Here is a 26,737-nt window from a genome sequence, read left to right as displayed (position 1 = left end):
AAACAGAACTTAATGTTTTTCTAAGAAATTGATTTAGTACAGAGTATTAACATTACATTTACAGCAGACATTTGAAGAAACATTACATTTGTTACAGCACACAACACAGACTAGACTTACATAGCTGTCTTCTTACTTCATGGGGAGGGAATGGAACAGTCAGTCAGTCCATGTCTTGATTCTGTAAGGGACAAGATGAGAAATTAGGTGACCATCAAATACACCAGACCACAAGTTGTTTCATGAGTACTCACTCATACTGGCCAAATATTACAAAATGTGGTCTCTCGGAATGGAGTTCCTCATCTAGGCTTTTACATTTTACATTTACATTTAAGTCATTTAGCAGACTTTTACTTGAATACCGTTTTTGCAAACCAAAACTCAAGTTCCCAAAAATGTGATCTCTCAAGTGATCAGGTTTCCTAGTGCTATGCGCAAATGCTCAGTTCAAGTAGTGCAGAATTATTTAAAAAAAACATTGGTTCCTGACTTTAGATTTTTTTATGACCCCCCCAAGAGGACATTACAAAATTCTGCAACCCTAGTCTACGAGTTGTGACATTATATTACAGACCTTTTCAACCAAACAAATAATTTACAGATTTTCATCAAACGTGTGTGTGTATTATCAATTATGATAACCATGCTTCATATTAACAGAATACAACATGGCATCTTCTTGATTAGTAATATTGCCAATTTGACCAATTTAGCAAGCTAGCTAGCTAACTTATTAACAACTTTAGTTAGCTTATTAGTATTACTTACTATATTAACTCAACTCATTCAACCAGAAACATTCTAACTGATAAAGAACCTGAACAGACTTAAGCCATATATAGCAACTTGAACACAAGGATAATACTACTTTTAGGATAACGATCATAAATTTAAGACCTAGGCAAGATTGAGTTGAGCCAAATTAATTAATAGGCATATTATTAAAAGCACTTTCATTTCCGATGTCCTTTACTTGTCTGAGATCATTTCTTTACTTACCCATTGGCTAGCTAGCCATTTTTTTCGGACTTATGTACAAATGTCAGTTAGTTCTCCCAAAGAGGATAAATAGCATTTTTTACAAGCACTTAACAGAGACCTTAGCAGAGAATCAAATTCTAAAAATAAGTCAAACCACAAAATGTGAACGTAACATCACCTGCGAAGATTTGAAGCAGCATCATGGTAGCAATAAGAGCTAACTTCAATAGTGAATATTATTGCCCTCTTGTGGTCTTAACAATCATAACACTGCTCACAAGTGTGTTCAGCGATTTTTTTTAACGTATTTATTCATTTTAAGAAATTTCCCTATTTACTGTTCTTTTCAGGTATTGAATGGACACAGACTAAATAAATGCCCTAAATAAATGCCAAGTACACAATGCAAGTGTTACAATGTAGTGTTAGGATACACTATAACACACATCCATATAATATTTTACATGGAAGAGATGTTATTCAAAATGTGTTGTTTTCAGGTTCTATCTTCTTCCCCGTCTTTAATTAAAAGCGAACACTTTATACTTACAAGCCATAATCATTCCGATCCCCCTAGTCATCGATTTGGTGGGCCACCCGGATAACAAACCTTCAAAAGTACAAATACAAAAGTGAAAACAGGCAAACAGCACAACCTATTGGTCAGTCTAATATAGCAGTCAGGAGAAACGTACTTGCTAAATTAAACATACGCACTGTTAATAATTAATAGTCATAAAATACCATCACAAGCTCAGTTTTTCACAAACCTACCATTTTTCAAGTATCAAAACTTCGGTATTCTTCTTTACCCCCATTTTTCAAACTTCAATGGTTCCTGAAAAAAAGAAATATACATGTTAGATTATGGTGATTATGTCACAAAATCTGGCTGAATGCCATACATTGTCTGGTACAAGAGATTCTATACATCTGTACAGAATTTCATATTTGAAATGTTACTACAAATACTCGAGGCAACCATATACTCGATCAACTAATATCTACCCATAATTAATTTGTGATCTAAATTCATTTGCAGAAGGCAGCTTATAACCATTTACACTTTGAATACATGCATGTCCAAAAATACTATACTTTCAACTTGAAATATGCGTTGTGGCCATTTATCCAACGATTTTTGTATCAAAATTAGTAAGAATTGTTCATGGAACACAAAGATTAAACCCGGCAACCAATTTATGACCACAATATAGCAGCTGGTCAATGATACCTTATTTAAATATAGTGTCCCTAAACATGGAAATCTTGAGACTTGGCTGAATCAATATCTCAGCACCAGGGACTTTTATATTAAGCTTTAATAAAGATGATAACACAGCATCAACTTGATTACATTAAATATCTATGAAAAAAATCTCATCCTCACTGTATGGACATATTTCAATAACCTGGTCAGGATAGCATTAAGTAGCTTTTGCGTCTTGGAAAAGGGTGTATTTCTTAATAATTCCTCTATGAAATGTGATCAAGTGAATCGTTCTGTATTTGTGAAGTGTGAAAAACCTACTCCCATAACTACTCAAATAATAACCCAAAAAATATTTACGGAATTATTTCTGAGACTTTTATTTCCATTCCGTAACACAAAGAGTTAAAAGCCAACACCCTATTTACAATTTTTTGAAAAATATATGCTCCTCAAGACGTTGCAGTTTCATTTGAACATAAAACTTGTGTTGTGTAAAGAAAAAGCATCATTATCTAACATGTTTAACTTCAAATGTAATTTAATAATTTTAACCACTGTTAAAATGAGCTGAAATATTAAGTTAGCCAGAACTATACCTGTCTGGAATGTTTTCCAGCATGTAACACCTAAACCTGGCAATAAAGCCTTTTCTAAAATATATTTTTTTTCGTATGGAAAAACATCGAAATGCACTATATAATAGAACTCACAATATAAAGCTTCATACTTTCCTCTTACTCTCAACCCACTTAAAATCAACATTTATTGTTAAGGTGTAACGTTACTCAATTTAGTTAATTATCTGTAAATTTCAGACAAGGGCATTTGCCCTTTCAAGGACAAAGCACATTTTAAATGCGTAGGTTCTAGAACTCGAAAGTGTACCCAATAATAATGTTACTTTGTATGACAAATTAACGCAACACATTTTTTCATTCTCCTATTCATCCCACGAATTAGAATTTCAACCCACACGAACATTAGGTCCGAATTTTTTATTTGTATAATTCTTAACAGGGAACACACCATGGCCATTTTTACAACAGACCGTAGAACCCTCGCTCTTTCCACCATATTGCCACATATTCTAAACGCGCCTTTATAGGGGAAAACTGATTTTGTTTTTTAGTTTCTTACCCACATGTGAGACGGGCGCTATCCCCAGTCTTCTACCCGCGCGACCGCCGCATTTCCCGCAGATTTTCGTCATTTTATCGGGATCTTCACCCTGACAGTTCTGCGTCTCTGCCATTCTGTGCTGGATGCTGGTCTCTTCCGTCTGTCCTTCTCACTGGGTCTGCATGAACTGTTATCCTATTCAATAGCTCTGCCCCCTCTTTTTCAACGTAAGCGCACACAACTTCCTCTGAAACACACCAGCATCCTGGGTAGCAAGGAGAGCCTCTACTCGAATGGTTTAGATAATTACTATAAAGCGATTTATTGAGGAAAATATGCAACATTGTGGCTCTACATGTATTCTATACACTTGTCTGAAATGTATCAAATGTTAAAACTAGGAGATACATTGTGGCAACATTTCCCTTGTTTAGTCCAAAGATCTATGCTCAAAGGTTTACTGTCAGTTTTGCATTTAATGTTTGTTCTTCTTAAGACATTTTTGTGTTTATGAGGCAAGATGTATAAACCAACTTCATTGTTGAAATAGTTTAGTTTTGAACATTAAACAATGCTGAAGTTGTGTTTTACCACCTCCTGTCCTGTATTTCAGTACACGTATTTCATCACGTGTTGCATTGCTAAAGGCAATTCAATTAAATAATTACAGAACACAGTAGATATGTCAAAATATACCAGTGTCAAACTAATATAGACTACCACATTTGTAATTGTTTGCCTATAATATGTAAATGCTTGTATTGATAATTTCTATTAATATTACAAATAAAATGCATTGACCATGTAAGAACCAATTGTATACAGGTACAATTGAAGAATGTCATGGATAGACCATAATGGCGTTGCTTTGTGGGAAGCAGCAAAAACACATACGCCATTTTGAATGTACTGTTCAGTCCTTAGTACTCCACCCCATCAACAACCAATAAGATGTGAGCGGACCAGCTTTGCAGTGGAAGATTTCCTGGAAAAAATATCCACAGCCTAGCAACAAGAGTTGTAAACCAAACCCCCATTCAATGAAAAACGGCACCCTTCGTTCCCTCATTGGACAGATCACAGAAACGTATTTGCACAGGAAAAACAAAATGGTGCCAGTTGAGCTAGAAGTTACCCGTCACTATATATCTACCCAAACTGGGGGGGAAATATCTTATCCTGTATCAGTAGTTAGGGTCAAATTCTACCTCCTGCTGAATCCATTGTGATTTGTGATGGGCGAAAAGGGGATATATTAATGCAACATTGAACAAACTTATTGTCATTGTTGAACATTAACAGCCCATAAAATCATAAAGGTTGCTTGCTTACACATGCTCTAGAACTAAAGTATTATTGCCAGTTGATATGCCCATTTATGAAGTTTATGGTAATTTTAACTGCAACGTTTGTATTGTATTAGACTGAAAGAGTAGACCACCGTTTCCTGTCAGTAGAATTTTGCTGTAGCCCTTATTCACTAGTTTGAATAACAAGTATCCAAGCAACAGTAACCAGATCTACTCATTTTCTGAGTTTGCGTCTGATTTACAATTCCTGCCAAACAGACAACAAATCTGATTAAAACAAAAACAAATATAGAGTTGTTTTATTTTGATAAAACCAGTAGTGTGTCAGACAAAGAGTAATTGTTGTTGTAAAATGAATAAATTAAAAAGCAGCATTTGACAGCCCATGCTCAATAGTTAGGCTCCTTTAGTCCAATATTGGGCTAACATTACTCCTTAATCCAAGGACCTTACATGTCTGTTTAAAGGGTGGTTTGGCTCTGGAAGCTAAAGCTGCCAAATACTCCAGCTAAATGTGAATCGATTCTCAATTGCAGTAAGGTTCTAGAAATATAAATCCCTCTACTTTCATATAACATAAAACTAATTTCACAACTGCAAAATACACACACTGTACAACAGAGGAGGCTGGGAGGAGGAGCTACAGGAGGACATGCTCATTGCAATGGCTGGAATGGAATACATTTAACGATATCAAATATATGGAAACCACATGTTTGCTCCATCCATGACAATGAGCCCGTCCGCCTATAGCTTATCGACAAGCCTCCACTACCGTACACTGTTTAAACCAGTTTTAACAGTTTCATCACACCGTATTTTTTCAGTGATAACACCTTTGTGGCGTCTGTCTAACGTTTACACACGTGTTCGGAGACGCAGATGGCTAACTAGCACAGGTAGTCCACTCGGTCTTCCGTTTGTTCTCCGTAAACAAACGCTGTAACGTGGACGTATGGCAGTGTGGTAACCCTAATCCTGTTTACGAACAATCGGGAAGCAAAGGGCTATGCTGATCCCAGTCTCATGGTGAATAAATGCCGCCATCTAGTGTCTATTAGAGCGCAATTGGTTGTAGATGCTCTCATTTTATTATGTGTGGTCAATAACCTTAATTTTTGTAGAAAACAATGCATCAGCTTGTTTACAACAGTGGAGGCTCCTCAGAGGAGCATGGGGAGTTTTATTAATCAACTAATAAATTCATTTTATTCATCCTCCTCAGTGAATCTCTTTAAAACAATGAAAATTGTAAAACAGAAAAGGTTAAGATAAAACTTTACTAAATATATTTGTCACCAAATAATTGATTAAAACACACTGTTTTGCAATGAAGGTCTAAAGTAGCCTCAACAGCACTCTGCAGGGTAGCACCATGGTGTAGCCGGAGTACACAGCTAGCTTCTGTCCTCTTGGTACATTGACTTCAATACAAAACCTGGAAGCCTCCACTACTAGGATTACTCACTTCAAGTTGGACGAGGAGTTCTTCTCCAATGACTCGGATGCGAGGGATATACTACGGACACCCGACCAGGCCCAGATCCCCATGATTCACTCTAAAAGGAAACATAGGTTTCGCGGAATGAGATGCCTTGTGAGGATCAGGCAATGAGTAGCTAATCTGTCTTTGCCATCCGTTCTGCTCGCTAACGTTCAATCGCTGGGAAATAAATGGAACGAACTGAAAGCACGTATATCCTACCAACGGGACAGTAAAAACGGTAATATCTTGTTTCACCAAGTTGTGACTGAACAACGACATTAAGAACATACAGTTGGCGGGTTATACACTTTCGGCAGGACAGAACAGCAGCCTCCGTTAAGAGACGGGGCGGGGGCCTATGCATATTTGTTAACAATAGCTGGTGCACGGTATCTAAGAAAGTCTCAGGGTTTTGCTCTCCTGTGGTAGAGTATCTCATGATAAGCTGTAGACCACACTATCTACCTAGAGAGTTTATCTGTATTTTCCATAGCTGTCTACATACCACCAGAGACCGAAGCGGGCACTAAAACCACACTCAATGAGCTGTATTCTGCCATAAGCAAACAGGAAAACGCTCATCCAGAGGCGGCGCTCCTATTTGGACTTAAATGCAGGGAAACTTAAATCAGTTTTACCTCGTTTCTTTTTTTACATTATTTCTTTTTTTGTGAATTTTACCCCCTTTTTCTCCCCAATTTCGTGGTATCCAATTGTTAGTAGCTACTATCTTGTCTCATCGCTACAACTCCCGTACGGCCTCGGGAGAGACGAAGGTTGAAAGTCATGCGTCCTCCGATACACAACCCAACCAAGCCACTGCTTCTTAACACAGTGTGCATCCAACCCGGAAGCCAGCTGCACCAATGTGTCAGAGGAAACACCGTGCACCTGGCAATCTTTCTAAGAAAAACAAAATGCTAGGTGAAGACTTGATACAATGAACAGATATTTAGATGTCTAGCTTGCTAAAATAATGAGGTCCCAAATATTGCATTTGTATACATTTCAGACAGCTACATGCAGCTGAGTGAGAATACTATTGGTGCTTTCAAGACAACTGGGAACTCGGAAAAGAAAAAGGTCAAGTCATGAAGTCAGTGATCTTCAGGTCGGAAAGTTGGAGCTCTAGAAAGATGCCCAAGTTTCCGACTTGGAATTCCGACTTGGATGACAGTTCAAAACAAAATTTCCTAGTCAGAGTTCCCAGTTGCCTTGAACACACTGAAGTCTGACATTTTCAGGTTCCCAGTTGTTTTGAACGCAGCATATGCTATTTTTCAAAATCCACACATCCAGCATCATCAAAAGGGTCATACAAGGATAGTTAACCCAAATTATGAAATTACTTATTGGTTTCCTTACAACCTATGGACGAGGTATGACCGCAATCCATACGTTATCTTTGTTGTTTTCCTGGCACTGTTTCCACATGCTAACGTTTTAGCATTTGTGATACATACCATGACATAGGACTGACAAACATTTATCACGCATCATGTTCAAATAATCAGTGACTTGAATGGGATTTGTGCTACAAATTATCAAATGTTAGCATGTGGAAACAGTGCCAAGGAAACTAAACCAATGCATGGATTGCAGTCATACCATGTCTATAGACTGCTTACAGGGTAAGGAACCCAATGTGTAATTTGGGTAAAATATCAATTTGAAGACATTTCAATAGATGTACTCTCAATATAAGGCTCATCAGTGTCTGGGGCGCACACAATACTCAGAATGTTATGTTTATGGCGCATTTAATGAATGCATGAAAAGGAAAATGTCCAGACTCCCTCTGTCCTGCAGGGCTCCAGCATCATGAACAGTGGCCGACCTACACATACCAAACAGGGCTCAGTCTTCCGGCAGTAGATAATCCCCATTCCTTCCCATTCCTTCTTCCACGCAAGCATTCCAAATTAAATCAAAGGATTGTTGGCCACAAAGAGCAACGCACCTTGACAGAACTAAGGTATAAAGAACTGGAGACAGCGTTCAAAATTCCTGACCGTTGTCTTCAACATAATCTACTCACGTTCTTAACTAGTTGCCACAAAGTGAGAAGCCCCGCCTACTCAACCAATCAGATGAGGCAGTGTGATGATGTGTATGCCCCCACCCAGTTTACAGGGGCAGACGAGGGACATTAATTTATTTTATCTAGTTATCCAGAAATGTGGTTATTTATTAGCTATAATAAAACAACCGTTGTAAATGCAAAGTGGTAATCAGTTGTCTTATTCAAGCTTAGCTTGCAAGTTTATCATGATGTTTGTCCTTACTCAGTTACTTGTATTAACCCAAATAGGTTTACTCCAATATCTCCATTGTTTTTAAAATGGCATGCAGACAAAGAAATCGACACAACTTATTTTGATTTTCAAATACAAGTAAGCCACAAGTAAAACATACACAGTTTCACAGAAATTGGCTAATTTAAGATTTAACTTAAATCCTGTTACTTTATTTGGCACTTACTATAGTCACTTATTTATTTAACTTAACATAGCCTTGCAGTCTACCTTTTTGGTATTTTGTACCAGTCTCCGTCTCTGTACAAAAGCATGGTCTTCAAGCTATGGAAGATGGCTAAACATGAAATAATACTAATTTATTGGACTCAGTGTAAGGTGAAACTCAACACCCTAAACCCACTTACATACTCTTATTTTATTGACCCATCCACCCTTCTGTAGCTCAGTTGGTAGAGCATGGCGCTTGTAACGCCAGGGAAGTGGGTTCAATCCCCGGGACCACCCATACGTAGAATGTATGCACACATGACTGTAAGTCGCTTTGGATAAAAGCGTCTGCTAAATGGCATATATTATTCTATTTGGAGTACACAAGTAACTTTGTTTCACACATGTTTTATACAAATATTGTTACATATACATTATTCATACATGGTATTTTTATACACAGTATTACATGATAGGAATACAGTTTGATATACACATTGCACCTAAAATGGTACTTATCATTACATACTCTGGCAATAAGTGCCATGGGATCTTTAGTGACCACAGAGTTATGACAACCTTAAAGTACCACCTTCTTAAGTTACATTTTTGATTCTATTTATTTCACCTTTATTTAACCAGGTAGGCTAGTTGACAACAAGTTCTAATTTACAACTGCGAACTGGTCAAGAATAAGCAAAGCAGTGCAACACAAACAACACAGAGATCCACATGGAATAAACAAATAATAATAATAAATAATAAACAGTCAATAATACAATAGAACAAGTATATATACAGTGTGTGCAAATGAGGTAAGGCAATAAATAGGCCATAGTGGCAAAATAATTACAATATAGCAATTAAACGCAGGAATGATATGTGCAGAAATGAATGTGCAAGTAAAAATACTAGGGTGCAAAGGAGCCAAAAAATAAATAACAGTATGGGGATGAGGTAGATGGATGGGCTATTTACAGATGGGGTATGTACAGGTGCAGTGATCTGCTCAAACAGCTGGTGCTTAAAGTTAGTGAGGGAGATATGGGTCTCCAGCTTCAGTGATTATTTTTCTCTCTCCATTTGTTCCATTCATTGGCAGCAGAGAATTGGAAGGAAAGGCAGCCAAAGAGGAATTGGCTTTGGGGATGACCAGTGAAATATACCTGCTGGAGCGCGTGCTACAGGTGGGTGCTGCTATGGTGACCAGTGAGCTGAGTTAAGGCGGGGCTTTACCTAGCAAATACTTATGGGTAACCTGGAGCCAGTGGATTTGGCGACAAACATAAAGCGAGGGCCATCCAACGAGAGCATACAGGTCTCAGTGGTGGGTAGTATATGGGGCTTTCGTGACAAAATGGATGGCACTGTGATAGAGTAGTAGAGTGTCGCAGGCTATTTTGTAAATGACATCGCCAAAGTCAAGGATCGGCAGGATAGTCAGTTATACGAGGGTATGTTTGGCAGCGTGAGGGAAGGATGCTGTTGCGAAATAGGAAGCCGATTCTAGATTAAAATTTGGATTGGAGATGCTTATTGTGAAGGAGAGTATACAGTCTAACCACACACCTAGGTATTTATAGTTGTCCACATATTCTAAGTCAGAACCGTCCAGAGTAGTGATGCTGGATGGGCGTGCAGGTGCGGGCAGCCATCGGTTGAAGAGCATACATTTAGTTTTACTTGCATTTAAAAGCAGTTGGAGGCCACGGAATGAGAGTTGTATGGCTTTGAAGCTCGTCTGGAGGTTAGTTAACACAGTGTCCAAGGAGGGGCCAGAAGTATACAGAATGGTGTCGTCTGCGTAGAGGTGGATCAGAGAATCACCAGCAGCAAGAGCGACATCATTGATGTACACAGAGAAAAGAGTCGACCCGAGAATTGAACCCTGTGGCTCCCCCATAGAGACTGCCAGAGGTCCGGAGAACAGGCCCTCCAATTTAACACACTGAGCTCTGAGAAGTAGTTGGTGAACCAGGCGAGGCAGTCATTTGATAAACCAAGGCTGTTGAGTCTGCCAATGATAATGTGGTGATTGACAGAGTCAAAAGCCTTGGCCAGGTCGATGAATATGGCTGTACAGCAATGTCTCTTATCGATGGCGGTTATGATATTGTTTAAGCCCTTGAGCGTGGCTGAGGTGCACCTATGACCAGCTCTGAAACCAGATTGCATAGCGGAGAAGGTACCGTGGGAATCGAAATGGTCGGTGATCTGTTATCTTGGCTTTCGGCTGATTTGTAGGGGTCCAGATTTTGCAGCTCTTTCAGAACATCAGCTATCTGGATTTGGGTGAAGGAGAAATGTGGGAGGCTTGGACGAGTTGCTCTGGGGGGTGCAGGGCTGTTGACCAGGGTAGGGGTGACCAGGTGGAAAGCATGGCCAGCAGTACAAAAATGCTTATTGAAATTCTCAATTATTGTGGATTTATCAGTGTTGACAGTGTTTCCTAGCCTCAGTGCAGGGGGCAACTGGGAGGAGGTGCTCTTATTCCCCATGGACTTTACAACTTTTTGGAGTTTGTGCTGCAGGATGCAAATTTCTGTTTGAAAAAGCTAGCCTTTGCTTTCCTGTGTATATTGGTTCCTAACTTCCCTGAAAAGTTGCATATCGCAGGGGCTATTTGATGCTAATGCCGTACACCACAGGATGTTTTTGTGCTGGTCAAGGGCAGTCAGGCCTGGAGTGAATCACGGGCTATATCTGTTCCTGGTTCTAACATTTTTGAACAGGGCATGCTTATTTAAGATTGTGATTAAAGCACTTTTAAAGAATAACCAGGCATCTTCTACTAACGGAATGAGGTCAATATCCTTCCAGGATAGCCGGGCCAGGTCGATTAGAAAGGCCTGCTCGCTGAAGTGTTTTAGGGAGCGTTTGACGGTGTCACGTTCTGACCTTTATTTCCTGTGTTTTGTATTTAGTTAGTATGGTCAGGGCGTGAGTTGGGTGGGCAGTCTATGTTTGTTTTTCTAGGTTTTGGGAATTTCTATGTTTCGGCCTAGTATGGTTCTCAATCAGAGGCAGGTGTCATTGGTTGTCTCTGATTGAGAATCATACTTAGGTAGCCTGGGTTTCACTGTGTTTGTGGGTGATTGTTCCTGTCTTTGCACCAGATAGGACTGTTTTGAGTTTTCACATTTCTTGTTTTTTGTAGTCAGTTGTTCATGTGTACCTTTACGCATTAAAAAGAACCATGGACAATTACCACGCCGCGTATTGGTCCTCTGATCCGTTTCGCCTCTCCTCTTCGGAAGAAGAGGAGGAAATTCATTACAGACGGTGATGAGGGGTGGTCGTTTGACCACAGACCCATTACAGACGCAAGCAATGAGGCAGTGATCGCTGAGCTCCTGGTTGAAGACAACAGAGTTGTATTTGGAGGGCTGGTTGGTTAGGATGATATCTATGAGGATGCCTGTGTTTACGGATTTGGGGTTGTACCTGGTAGGTTCATTGATCATTTGTGTGAGATTGAGGGCATCAAGTTTAGATTGTAGGATGGCCGGGGTATTTAGCATGTCCCATTTTAGGTCACCTAACAGCACAAGCTCTGAAGATAGATGGGGGGCAATCAATTCACATATGGTGTCCAGGGCACAGCTGGGGTCAGAAGGTGGTCTATAGCAAGTGACAACGGTGAGAGACTTGTTTCTGGAATGGTGGATTTTTAAAAGTAGTTTGGGCACAGACCTGGATAATAAGACATAGCCTGCAGAGTTCTCTCTGCAGTAGAGTGCAACTCCACCCCCTTTGGCAGTTCTATCTTGTCGGAATATGTTATAGTTAATGATGGAAATTTCAGGGGTTTTGGTGGCCTTTCTAAGCCAAGATTCAGACACAGCTAGGACATCCGTGTTGGCAGAGTGGGCTAAAGCAATGAATAAAACAAATTTAGGGAGGATACTTCTAATGTTAACATGCATGAAACCAAGGCTTTTACGGTTTTATTGAGGAACATTCCATTGTTAGTTGGGAATTCAACATTTGTTGTAAAAGTGTATGGTTTAAATTCCAGTGATCAGCCTTTGAACGTACTGCCTTTTTCAGCAGGATATTTCTCTGTCTTTCGTTTGTCTGCCTTTCCCCAGGTGGCATTCTTACAAGTCCCGCAACTTGAAACAGAACACCATTGAATGGGCACCAGATTAGACAACTATCACCCCATTAAAAGGTGGACATAATTTTACCAATCACACCATTCATATGGTGAATGTGGCACGCCACATATGTAATCAGGTGGAATGGGAGATTTGTTTTTTTAAACTCGATAAGTAGGTATTTCCCACAAACCGGCATAGAGTAGGAATCATACTTCCTCATCTGATTGGTCAGGTAGGCGAGCCTTCTGGGCTGGCATACGCATCATTATACTCCCTCATCTGATTGGTCAAGTAGGTGTGCCTTCTGACTTTGTGGCAACGACCATTTCGTGGCTGCTGCCATATTGCTAGTTCCGGTTTTTCTAGGACTACTCCACTCCGCCAGTGCGGTATAGTTTTTGGGCACTCTGCCAATGTTGCCAGGGACGTGGATCTGCATGGCTGCAACTAGTTTCGGGAGGGGAAATCTTCTTTTGCACCATCACCATTGGGGAACGGGAAATCTGCAGGCACCACAACCACTCCAACCATGAAAGGTAATTCTGTGTATGCAGTTGTGTGCACGTAACTTATTGAGGACTAAATCATACGTGTTCTAGTTAGCGCTACATGTGCACCTCAGGAGACCTAGCAGTTGTATATTTTCTATTCAACACAACATGCCACTTGTTACAAAATGAAAGTTGGTGAAATAAGTTTTTGCAAAAGTTATGCCGTTATTATTTGACAATTAATCAGTAAAGCTGCATTTACACATTCTAAATGAGACAGTATGATAAAAGCAGCGTTATGTACAAGTAATATAATATTCTCCAGGATTCTACAAGTCACAACATTATGTATTTACAGAGCCACTGACATTGTGAGTTATGACATATATACATTTTGCTGGGTCTATCCTTTCTAACCCCTGCCAAGAGATCTCTGACTTCTCTTTTTAGCATGAGGTACTTTATTTCTGTCCTGCTATTCAAAATCCATCATCAAGTGCTTCAACATAGTAAGGGCAAAATAATTAACTCCTTACAGAAGTAGAAGGTTGTGCATCCTGATGTAAACGATATTCTAATCTGCTCCTACTTATGTTTTGTAAATAGTTCAATAAAGTTTACTTGTACTGTCCGCCTACTTGTTCTTTCTTGCTTGTTCTACACAAATAGCGCCAAGACCTCCAGTGGTGTCAGTTTACATACCGACTTCAGCTGGTTCACTGTATCAGTTCAGCACAGTTTATAAGAGAATGGAGTTTGACTTACAGTGCCTTGCGAAAGTATTCGGCCCCCTTGAACTTTGCGACCTTTTGCCACATTTCAGGCTTCAAACATAAAGATATAAAACTGTATTTTTTTGTGAAGAATCAACAACAAGTGGGACACAATCATGAAGTGGAATGACATTTATTGGATATTTCAAACTTTTTTAACAAATCAAAAACTGAAATTGGGCGTGCAAAATTATTCAGCCCCCTTAAGTTAATACTTTGTAGTGCCATCTTTTGCTGCGATTACAGCTGTAAGTCGCTTGGGGTATGTCTCTATCAGTTTTGCACATCGAGAGACTGACATTTTTTCCCATTCCTCCTTGCAAAACAGCTGACATTTTTTCCCATTCCTCCTTGCAAAACAGCTCGAGCTCAGTGAGGTTGGATGGAGAGCATTTGTGAACAGCAGTTTTCAGTTCTTTCCACAGATTCTCGATTGGATTCAGGTCTGGACTTTGACTTGACCATTCCAACACCTGGATATGTTTATTTTTGAACCATTCCATTGTAGATTTTGCTTTATGTTTTGGATCATTGTCTTGTTGGAAGACAAATCTCTGTACCAGTCTCAGGTCTTTTGCAGACTCCATCAGGTTTTCTTCCAGAATGGTCCTGTATTTGGCTCCATCCATCTTCCCATCAATTTTAACCATCTTCCCTGTCCCTGCTGAAGAAAAGCAGGCCCAAACCATGATGCTGCCACCACCATGTTTGACAGTGGGGATGATGTGTTCAGGGTGATGAGCTGTGTTGCTTTTACGCCAAACATAACGTTTTGCATTGTTGCCAAAAAGTTCAATTTTGGTTTCTTTTGACCAGAGCACCTTCTTCCACATGTTTGGTGTGTCTCCCAGGTGGCTTGTGGCAAACTTTAAACAACACTTTTTATGGATATCTTTAAGAAATGTCTTTCTTCTTGCCACTCTTCCATAAAGGCCAGATTTGTGCAATATACGACTGATTGTTGTCCTATGGACAGAGTCTCCCACCTCAGCTGTAGATCTCTGCAGTTCATCCAGAGTGATCATGGGCCTCTTGGCTGCATCTCTGAGTCTTCTCCTTGTATGAGCTGAAAGTTTAGAGGGACGGCCAGGTCTTGGTAGATTTGCAGTGGTCTGATACTCCTTCCATTTCAATATTATCGCTTGCACTGTGCTCCTTGGGATGTTTAAAGCTTGGGAAATCTTTTTGTATCCAAATCCGTTTTAACTTCTTAACAACAGTATCTCGGACCTGCCTGGTGTGTTCCTTGTTCTTCATGATGCTCTCTGCGCTTTTAATGGACCTCTGAGACTATCACAGTGCAGGTGCATTTATACGGAAACTTGATTACACACAGGTGGATTGTATTTATCATCATTAGTCATTTAGGTCAACATTGGATCATTCAGAGATCCTCACTGAACTTCTGGAGAGAGTTTGCTGCACTGAAAGTAAAGGGGCTGAATAATTTTGCACGCCCAATTCTTCAGCTTTTGATTTGTTAAAAAAAGTTTGAAATATCCAATAAATGTCATTCCACTTCATGATTGTGTCCCACTTGTTGTTGATTCTTCACAAAAAAATACAGTTTTATATCTTTATGTTTGAAGCCTGAAATGTGGCAAAAGGTCGCAAAGTTCAAGGGGGCCGAATACTTTCGCAAGGCACTGTAACATTGGAGCCCTGAGGGATTGGTGGAGGGGGAACTCCACTTCACAGGACTACAGGATATGATTAGAGATTGGTCGGAGAGTCACAAAGCAATAATAGTGGAAAAATCCACAGCTAATCTTTTCATATGTAATAACTTAACTAATTGAGAAGATATTAAACTGTTTAATAACCAGCCAGCTTTTAAGAGACACACAATTTTAAAAGGATTTATGCATTAAAATGTTAATCTGTTTGGCTGGGTAGCAAATGGGCCAAATCAAGCGCAGGTTGAGCAATGTCTGTTTTCCCCACCAGAAATTGGACAGTGATGAGCTGAGCTGGTGATCCTTCTTCTCTGCATCTGGGGACATAGGTGTCCAACAGGGCATGGATATCATCAGCCTGAAGGAGGAGTTACTGGGTGATAAGGGGTTTCCCCAGACATGCATGTAAAAATATATTGGATGGGAATTATAGTGAGCAGACTGTCATTGTAAGTCAAACTTAGTTGTGCAACTAGAAAAGAGAACACATACATCTACCATTATGAGCAAAACAAGTATACAAAACATTAAGAACACCTAACCTGTATCCCGGCACATTGACTCTGTACCGGTACCCCCTGTATATAGCCTCATTATTGTTATACAATAATTGTTGGTTTAAGGGCTTGTAAGTAAGCATTTCATGGTAACGTCTACAAATGTTGTATTCGGCACATGTGACATGTTAAATTTGATTTGCTCTTTCCATGACAGACTGACCGACCAGGTGAATGTTATGATCCGTTATTGATGTCACTTGTTAAATCCACTTCAATCATTGTAGATGAAGGGCGGAGACAGGTTAAAGAAGGATTGTGGGAAGCATTGGCATCAACATGGGCCAGCATCCCTGTGGAACACTTGACACCTTGTAGGGTCCATGCCCCAATGAATTGAGGCTGTACTGAGGGCAAAAGGGGGTGCAACTCAATATTAGGAAGTTCTTCCTAATGTTTGGTATACTCACTGTATGAGACCTCTTTTAGTTGTGTTGAGAATCAGAGAATACTGAACACTTCATTTGAACTTGATCAGGAGGACCGCAATGTCCACGTGCTGAAGCAATGACCACATGTAGAGGAGAGAAGTGACAGAGAGGAGTGAGAGAGGCAGAGGACATGACTTAACCTCATGATGCCTTGCCCAAAGACTGATATCATCCAAGCGGTTCCATATCTAGGCTTTCCACTATCACTTTCATCAGTGTGGGTGTTTTGACAGAAACCGATAGTCCAAATCAGAGTTACAAGTTGGATAATTTTCTTTAGGATAGGGATTTACAGTTTTAAAATCACTTTCAGAAAACAGTATGTAAGATTTCTGGATAACGTTATCTATAGTTTCAGTGTTATACTTCTAAAGCCGTTTGGTTATGCTTCTAATCAAAGCTCATAAAATATATTAGATGCACACAAGCACCATTGTCAATCCAAATGTAGAGGAGAAAATGAAAGAAAACCTTTGTATTTAACCAAGAAGCTGTACCATTGAGAAATTACTGCTGGTTTGTCATATTGGATCCTCTGCTCAGCTGAGGTGTGGCAACATCGCCTAGTGAGAAGCAAGGAATCAGCAGCAGCCGGCCTGGAACACACAAGTGAAATTTGATAACTAGCATGCGATTAACAAAGTTAGCTGGAATACACAGGAGGACCTTCGGTAAGTGTCATGTGAAAACAAACGGTAAAATTACAGGCAAACTGGGATAGAGCGCATGGGTTTGTCTGTATTGGGTTTAGATCCTCTGCTAATCTGACACCACATTTAACTCACATCCACTATCACAGCTATGTCATTGTGATGTAGGTCTACATCTGACACACCACTGGTGTCATCATGCACATCCAGCATCACAGTTGTCATGATGTGGCCCTTTCTGGGTGTAGATCGTGGCTTCCCCCTCTGACTCCTACACCCAGGTTCTGTTATCTCAGGTCGTAAATTCTTGGCGGAGACTCTCCCCCTGGCCATGCAGAAAGAGAGAAAATCAAATCAAAGTTTATTTCTCATGTATGCCGAATACAACCGGTGTTACAGTGAAATGATTACTTACAGGCTCTAACCAATAGTGCAAAAAAAGGCATTAAGTGAACAATAGGTAAGTAAAGAAATAAAACAGTAAAAAAGACAAGGCTATATACAGTAGCGAGGCTGTAAACGTAGCGAGGCTACATACAGACATCGGTCAGTCAGGCTGATTGAGGTAGTACTATGTACATGTAGATATGGTTAAAGTGACTATGCATATATGATGAACAGAGATTAGCAGTAGCGTAAAATAGGGGTTGGCGGGTGGTGGGACACAATGCAGATAGCCCGGTTAGCCAATGTGCGGCAGCACTGGTTGGTTGGCCCAATTGAGGTAGTATGTACATGAATGTATAGTTAAAGTGACTATGAATATATGATAACAGAGAGTAGCAGCAGCGTAAAAAGAGGGGTTGGGGGGGGGACACAATGCAAATAGTCCAGATAGCCATTTGATTACCTGTTCAGGAGTCTTATGGCTTGGGGGTAAAAACTGTTGAGAAGCCTTTTGGTCCTAGACTTGGCACTCCAGTACCGCTTGCCATGCGGTAGTAGAGAGAACAGTCTACTGGGGTGGCTGGAGTCTTTGACAATTTTATGGGCTTTCCTCTGACACCGCCTAGTAAATAGGTCCTGGATGGCAGGAAGCTTGGCCCCAGTGATGTACTGGGCCACTCACACTACCCCCTGTAGAGCCTTACGGTCAGATGCCGAGCAGTTGCCATACCATGCGGTGATACAAACGGTCAAGATGCTCTCAATGGCGCAGCTATAGAACCTTTTGAGGATCTGGGGACCCATTCCAAATATTATTAGTCTCCTGTCTTGGTATGTTTGGACCATGAATGTTCGTTGGTGATGTGGACACCAAGAAATTCTCGACACAGCCCCGTTGATGTTAATGGGGACCTGTTTGACCTGCCTTGTCCTGTAGTCCACGATCATCTCCTTAGTCTTGCTCACATTGAGGGAGAGGTTGTTGTCCTGGCACCACACTGCCAGTTCTCTGACCTCCTCCCTATAGGCCGTCTCACTGTTGTCGGTGATCAGGCATACCAAATCAAATCAAATTTTATTTGTCACATACACATGGTTAGCAGATGTTAGTGCGAGTGTAGCGAAATGCTTGTGCTTCTAGTTCCGACAATGCAGTAATAACCAACAAGTAATCTAGCTAACAATTCCAAAACTACTACCTTATAGACACAAGTGTAAGGGGATAAAGAATATGTACATAAAGATATATGAAAGAGTGATGGTACAGAGCGGCATAGGCTAGATACAGTAGATGGTATTGAGTGCAGTATATACATATGAGATGAGTTTGTAAACAAAGTGGCAAAGTTAAAGTGGCTAGTGATACATGTATTACATAAGGATGCAGTAGATGATATAGAGTACAGTATATACGTATACATATGAGATTAATAATGTAGGGTATGTAAACATTATATTAGGTAGCATTGTTTAAAGTGGCTAGTGATATATTTTACATAATTTCCCATCAATTCCCATTATTAAAGTGGCTGGAGTTGAGTCAGTGTGTTGGCAGCAGCCACTCAATGTTAATGGTGGCTGTTTAACAGTCTGATGGCCTTGAGATAGAAGCTGTACTGACCTCGCCTTCTGGATGATAGCGGGGTGAACAGGCAGTGGCTTGGGTGGTTGCTGTCCTTGATGATCTTTATGGCCTTCCTGTGACATCGGGTGGTGTAGGTGTCCTGGAGGGAAGGTAGTTTGCCCCCGGTGATGCTTTGTGCAGACCTCACTACCCTCTGGAGAGCCTTACGGTTGTGGGCGGAGCAGTTGCCGTACCAGGCGGTGATACAGCCCGACAGGATGCTCTCGATTGTGCATCTGTAGAAGTTTGTGAGTGCTTTTGGTGACAAGCCGAATTTGTTCAGCCTCCTGAGGTTGAAGAGGCGCTGCTTCTTCACAATGCTGTCTGTGTGGGTGGACCAATTCAGTTTGTCTGTGATGTGTACGCCGAGGAACTTAAAACTACCCTCTCCACTACTGTTCCATCGATGTGGATAGGGGGGTGTTCCCTCTGCTGTTTCCTGAAGTCCACAATCATCTCCTTAGTTTTGTTGACATTGAGTGTGAGGTTATTTTCCTGACACCACACTCCGAGGGCCCTCACCTCCTCCCTGTAGGCCGTCTCGTCGTTGTTGGTAATCAAGCCTACCACTGTTGTGTCGTCCGCAAACTTGATGATTGAGTTGGAGGCGTGCGTGGCCACGCAGTCATGGGTGAACAGGGAGTACAGGAGAGGGCTCAGAACGCACCCTTGTGGGGCCCCAGTGTTGAGGATCAGCGGGGTGGAGATGTTGTTGCCTACCCTCACCACCTGGGGGCGGCCCGTCAGGAAGTCCAGTACCCAGTTGCACAGGGCGGGGTCGAGACCCAGGGTCTCGAGCTTGATGACGAGCTTGGAGGGCACTATGGTGTTAAATGCCGAGCTGTAGTCGATGAACAGCATTCTCACATAGGTATTCCTCTTGCCCAGATGGGTTAGGGCAGTGTGCAGTGTGGTTGAGATTGCATCGTCTGTGGACCTATTTTTTGCGGTAAGCAAATTGGAGTGGGTCTAGGGTGTCAGGTAGGGTGGAGGTGATATGGTCCTTGACTGGTCTCTCAAAGCACTTGACGGAAGTGAGTGCTACGGGCGATAGTCATTTAGCTCAGTTACCTTAGCTTTCTTGGGAACAGGAACAATGGTGGCCCTCTTGAAGCATGTGGGAACAACAGACTGGGATAGTGATTGATTGAATATGTCCGTAAACACACCAGCCAGCTGGTCTGCGCATGCTCTGAGGGCGCGGCTGGGGATGCCGTCTGGGCCTGCAGCCTTGCAAGCGTTGACACTTTAAATGTTTTCCTCACGTCGGCTGCAGTGAAGGAGAGTCCGCATGTTTTAGTTGCGGGCAGTGTCAGTGGCACTGTATTGTCCTCAAAGCGGGCAAAAAAGTTATTTAGTCTGCCTGGGAGCAAGACATCCTGGTCCGTGACGGTGCTGGTTTTCTTTTTGTAATCCGTGATTGACTGTAGACCCTGCCACATACCTCTTGTGTCTGAGCCTTTGAATTGAGATTCTACTTTGTCTCTATACTGACGCTTAGCTTGTTTGATTGCCTTGCGGAGGGAATAGTTACACTGTTTGTATTCGGTCATGTTTCCAGTCACCTTGCCCTGATTAAAAGCAGTGGTTCACGCTTTCAGTTTCACGCAAATGCTGCCATCAATCCACGGTTTCTGGTTTGGGAATGTTTTAATCGTTGCTATGGGAACGACATCTTCAACGCATGTTCTAATGAACTCGCACACCGAATCAGCGTATTCGTCAATGTTGTCGTCTGACGCAATACGGAACATATCCCAGTCCACGTGATGGAAGCAGTCTTGGAGTGTGGAATCGGATTGGTCAGACCAGCGTTGAACAGACCTCAGCGCGGGAGCTTCTTGTTTTAGTTTCTGTCTGTCGGCAGGGATCAACAAAATGGAGTCTTGGTCAGCTTTTCCAAAAGGAGGGCGGGGCAGGGCCTTATATGCGTCGCAGAAGTTGGAATAGCAATGATCCAAGGTTTTTCCAGCCCTGGTTGCGCAATCGATATGCTGATAAAATTTAGGGAGTCTTGTTTTCAGATTAGCCTTGTTAAAATCCCCAGCTACAATGAATGCAGCCTCCGGATATATGGATTCCAGTTTGCAAAGAGTCATACACTGTTGTGTCGTCAGCAAACCTAATGATGGTGTTGGAGTCGTGTTTGGCCATGCAGTCGTGGGTGAACAGGGAATACAGGAGGTACACACCCCCAAGGAGCCCCAGTGTTAAGGATCAGTGTGGCAGATGTGTTGTTGCCTATTCTTACCACCTGGGGGCGACCCATCAGGAAGTCCAGGATCCAGATGCAGAGGTTAGTCCCAGAGTCCTTAGCTTAGTGTTGAGCTTCGTGGGCTCTATGGTGTTGAACGCTGAGCTGTAGTCAATGAATAGCATCCGCACATAGGTGTTCCTTTTGTCCAGGTGGGAAAGGGCAGTATGGATTGAGATTGCGTCATCTGTGGATCTGTTGGAGACGTATGCGAATTGGAGTGGGTCTAGGGGGTCCGGGAGGATGCTGTTGATGTGAGCCATGACCAGCCTTTCAATGCACTTCATGGCTACCGATGTGAGTGCTACAGAGCGGTAATCATTTAGGCAGGTTACCTTCGCTTCCTTGGGCACAGGGGCTATGGTGGTCTGCTTGAAACAGGTAGGTATTACAGACTTGGTCAGGGAGAGGTTGAAAATGTCAGTGAAGACACTTGACAGTTGGTCCACGCATGCTTTGAGTACACGTCCTGGTAATCCATCTGGCCCAGCAGCTTTATGAATGTTGACCTGTTTAAAGGTTTTGTTCACATTGGCTACCGAGAACATCCAGAACTGCTGGTGCTCTCGTGCGTGTTTCAGCGTTGCTTGCCTCGAAGCGAGCATAAAAGGCATTTAGCTCATCTGGTAGGCTCGCGTCACTGGGTAGCACGAGTCTGGGTTTCCTTTTGTAGTCCGTAATGGTTTTCAAGCCCTGCCACATCCGACGAGTGTCAGAGCCGGTATAATAGGATTCAATCTTAATCCTGTATTGATGCTTTGCTTGTTTGATGGTTCGTATGAGGGCATAGTGGGATTTTTTTTATAAGTGTCCGGATTAGTCTCCCGCTCCTTGAAAGCGGCAGCTCTTGCCTTTAGCTCGATGCGGATGTTGCCTGTAATCCATGGCTTCTGGTTGGGATATGTACATTTAGTCACTGAGGACGACGTCGTCGATGCACTTATTGATGAAGCCAATGACTGAGGTGGTGTATTCCTCAATGCCATTAGATGAATCCTGGAACATATTCCAGTCTGTGCTAGCAAAACAGTCCTGTAGTGTCGCATCTGCGTCATCTGACCACTTCCGTATTGAGCGATTCACTGGTACTTCCTGCTTTAGTTTTTGCTGGTAACAATTTGGTAAAACTGATTTAATTTTGCCTGCATTAAAGTCCCCGGCCACTAGGAGCACCGCTTTTGTGAGCATTTTGAGCGTTTTCTTCATTGCTTATGGCCTTATAGAGTTGGTTGAGAGCTGTCTTAGTGCCAGCTTAATTTTGTGGTGGTAAATAGATGGCTACGAATAACACAGATGAGAACTCTTGGTAGATAATGCGGTCTACATCTTATTATAAGGTACTCTACGTCAGGCGAGCAATACCTTAAGACTTCTTTAATACTAGACATTGCACACCAGCTGTTATTGACAAAAAGACACACACCCCCACCCCTCGTCTTACCAGAGATAGGGTCTCTGTTCTGCCGGTGCATGGAAAATTCAGCTAGCTCTATGTTGTCTGTATCTTCATTCAGCCACATCTTGGTGAAGCATAAGATGTTACAGTTTTTAATGTCCCGTTGGTAGGATAATCTTAAATCGTAGGTCATCCAATTTATTGTCCAATGATTGCATGTTAGTGAGAAGAATGGAAGGCAATGCGAGTTTACTCGCTCGTCTCCGTATTTTCAGAAGGAAGCCCAATCTGCGGACCCTTTCCCGGCATATTTTCTTCAAACAAAGCGCGTGGATCTGGGCTTGTTCCAGTGAAAGCAGGATATCCTTCTCGCCGGACTCGTTAAAGTAAAACGTTTCTTCCAGTCCATGGTGAGTAATCGGTCTTTTGATGTCCAGAAGTTATTTTCGGTCATAGGAGATGGTAGCAGCAACATTATGTACACAATAAGTTACAGAAAACACACAAAAAAAACTAAATAGCACAATTAGTTGGGTGAATGTAAAACGTCAGCCATGTTCTTCGGTGCCATTTTCGTTTTCTGACTTACACCCCACATTCCTGCACTACAAGTGCCGACACAGTCCAGTCTTTTCCCGTCCCGTCCCTGGCTCTTTTTAACCATCTGTTTAAATGTCCACAAACTCTGCCTGATGACTGAGGTTGGTGAGGGCAATATGAAGGGAGAGTAATCAGGGTGTTGATGAAGTCCAGGTGTTTTTAACGATGGGGAGCAGGTACGCGCAATGATGGTTGTCAGGACCGGTGATCAGGAGTAGGTGTGACATGAAAACACATTCTAAAAGTGTACGCGGACCTTAATTGACACTAAAAGGTTGTACTCTATACACATTTGAAGATAAAACATTTTTTATAATTAGTTTGATTATATTACAGATCTTCTCAGGGGACCCCGTTTGGAGAAGACTGGCTTCCCTTGGCAGCCGTGAATACACGCCACTGGCACGTTGACCTACATTACGCACGAGCAGGTCCCAGTCAGGAGCTGGCTAGTTTGCCCTTCAGTGTGTGCATGTGACATAAGCTCGCCCACATCACAGCATGATGGGCTGTGATTCAGAAAAACAAATGCCAATGCTATGTTTTCCAGTTTCTTTAAATATACTGAACAAAAATATAAACGCAACATGTAAAGTGTTAGCCCCGTGTTTCATGAGCTGAAATAAAAGATCTCAAAAATGTTCCATCTGCACAAGAAGCTTATTTCTCTTAAATGTTGTGCACGGAATTGTTTACATTCCTGTTAGTGACAATTTCTCCTTTGCAAAGATAATCCATCCACCTGACAAATGTGGCATATCAAGAAGCTGATTAAACAGCATGATCATTACACAGGTGCACCTTGTGCGAGGGACAATAAATGGCCACTCTAAAATGTACAGTTTTGTCACACAACAGGATGCCATAGATGTCTCAAATTGGAGGGAGTGTGCAATTGGCATGCTGACTGCAGGAATGTCCCCCATAGCTGTTGCCAGAGAATTTAATGTTAATTTCTCTACCATAAACTGCCTCCAATGTCGTTTTAGAGAGTATGTCCAACCGGCCTCATCACCACAGACCATGTGTAACAACGCCATCCCAGGACCTCCACATCTGACTTCTTCACCTGTGGGATCGTCTGAGACCAGCCAGACAGCTGATGATACGGAGGAGTATTTCTGTCTGTAATAAAACCCTTATGTGTCGAAAAACTCATTCTGATTGGCTGGGCCTTGCTCCCCAGAGGGTGGGCCTGGCTCCCAAGTCAGTGGGCCTATGCCCTCACAGGCCCACCTATGGCTGCACGACTGCCCAGTCATGTGAAATCCATAGATTAGGGTCTAATGAATTTATTTAAATTGACTGATTTCCTTATATGAACTGTAACTTAGTAAAATTGTTGAATGTTGTGTTTATGTATTTGTTCAGTATAGTTTGCAAATGCAACTTACTGATGTTAAAACTGAAATGGTCTATTCATTCCTTTTACTAGACACTCTTATTCAGATCAATTTACAGTAGTGAGTGGATACATTTACATTTGTTTTTCCCCATACTGGTCCCCCATGGGAGTTGAACCAACAACCCTAGTGTTGCAAGCACCATGCTCTACCAACTAAGCCACATCATCACATTACATCTTCACAAACCACTTGCTGTCTCAATGTACTCATTGCTTTTCCTTCATGGTGATGGAAAGTCTACATGTACAAACCAAGATATGTTAATGTACATTTACATTCAGTGGTTTATTAGGATGGTAAATTGATACTGAACAAAAAGTGGTTGTTTTCCATGTTATTTGATCAAGAAAAATATTTAATTTGATGCCCATAACTTTGCACCTTTTGATGTAAATGTTTGAGGACAGGGTTTTGGTCTTTCTGGATTCCATTGGAATGAAGATCACAGATAAAGGGACTCTTACAATTCAGGATGGATTGAATCCTGCAAGATATTGTTATTAATTAGACAACACATTTTTATTTTTGCTTAAAGCAGAGATGCTGAAAAAATATTTTTGCCTACACTACAGAAAAAATATATATCATTGAGTTAATAAAGCTGCATACAAACATGGTCTCTTTTTTGTTTTCTTGAGTAAGGCAGCTCCAAAATGCAGGTGTTTCAGCCTTGCTCAGTGCTTTCTGTGGAGGTGGGGCAAGACAGCAGAAAATACAGAGCGTTGCACCGTGATTGGCTCAGTGTTCTGTCACTCATGTGGACACTACATCACCGCCAAGTCTAAAGGTAGAGATAGAAAATTCAAGCCCCTTGGGTGCTGCCACAGAGTTACATGCGGAGTGCCCATCCAAGAGGACTTAAGGTCATTGGCCACAGATAAAATTACGCCAAATCACATATCTACAGTACCTTTGATTGGACTGATCATGTCAACATCATACTTTCAAAGTCTTAGCTAGCAGTCATCATCATGAATCAAGTCGACAATCTACTGGCAAATCCTTTTTAATTCTTGTCATATGAAGAGAAATAATGAAAAGAAATTATAGATAAAACATATAGGTGCTCATCGGCCATTGGACATAAACATTACACAACAAGTTGGAAATCGCAAATTCAACAATGAGTGATTTGGAGGGATCAGTGTGGCTAACTACAAGCATTGCAAAGCAATCATTAGCCTGCTATTCAGCGGAGTGGCTGTGTGGTCCAAAGTCTGAGCTTAAGGGTCTCTTTTCCTCGTTTAAAAGGATAAACATTCAACATTGGCCATGCTGTCAATGAAGTAAGATTTGTACCACGCTCAAAACAAATGTTAACTCTGAACTGCAAAATCTGACTTTAGTGAGTTCAAAACAAAAAAAGGAGCTACGACTGGGAAAATATGTTTTGAACTTTCATCCAACTCAGAATTGTATATTCGAAACTCAGGCCTTTTTCTACATCTACAAACTGAAGATCACTGATGTCATCATGATTCGACCTTGTTTTTTTCCGACCACCCAGTTGTCTTGAAAGCACCATAAATTCAGAGAATCCCAGACCTTGATGACAAAAGTTGCCCACGAAGGACCGCTGTGCCACCTTCACAGCACAACAAGATGAGTCCAAAAATGTATTGTATGCTGCTGCATAAATGATATAATATGCCAGGGAGACATGTATAGTGTAGCTAATAAAGTAATACTGTTAGTAGCCCATGTGCCTCACCCTAATAATTTGGTCTATGTTCACCTCTTTTCCTACTGTTCTGACTTGGTGGTGCACATGTAGCCTATAACCTGTTTTTGTAGAAATGTTATCATCGAATA

General features: G+C 41.5%; 1 protein-coding gene and 1 long non-coding RNA gene across 8 annotated transcripts in view; one reads left to right on the top strand and one right to left on the bottom strand.

Moving 5' to 3' along the window:
* The window catches only part of LOC118401229 (chromodomain-helicase-DNA-binding protein 2-like), a 35,831-nt gene extending 27,696 nt beyond the window's left edge, over positions 1-8,135 (bottom strand). For 2 of the 6 annotated variants that reach the window (XM_052474954.1, XM_035798572.2), the window contains exons 1-4: positions 3,335-3,580; positions 1,759-1,822; positions 1,535-1,594; positions 121-181 (exon numbers count right to left, since the gene is read on the bottom strand). The gene's annotated coding sequence lies outside the window, so the exon portion shown is untranslated. Of the gene's footprint in view, positions 1-120; positions 182-1,534; positions 1,595-1,758; positions 1,823-3,334; positions 3,582-6,094; positions 7,514-7,959 lie in introns of those variants that run through there. The other 4 variants (XM_052474956.1, XM_052474955.1, XM_035798574.2 and 1 more) reach the window with 4 other exon arrangements.
* Positions 8,136-13,050: 4,915 nt separating this feature from the next.
* LOC118400763 (uncharacterized) lies at positions 13,051-25,524 on the top strand. Of its 2 annotated transcripts, none has more exons than XR_008075459.1 (4): positions 13,051-13,216; positions 15,892-15,997; positions 23,195-23,329; positions 24,509-25,524. It is a non-coding gene; the product is annotated as an uncharacterized LOC118400763 (long non-coding RNA). The 2 variants fall into 2 exon arrangements; XR_004829098.2 differs by having other exon boundaries at positions 15,892-16,025.
* Positions 25,525-26,737: the final 1,213 nt, after the last annotated feature.

Source organism: Oncorhynchus keta, chromosome 22 (assembly GCF_023373465.1).
Source record: "Oncorhynchus keta strain PuntledgeMale-10-30-2019 chromosome 22, Oket_V2, whole genome shotgun sequence".
Taxonomy (NCBI): domain Eukaryota; kingdom Metazoa; phylum Chordata; class Actinopteri; order Salmoniformes; family Salmonidae; genus Oncorhynchus; species Oncorhynchus keta.
The sequence above is the reverse complement of the archived record's forward strand: the minus strand, read 5'-3'. Positions and strand labels throughout refer to the sequence as shown.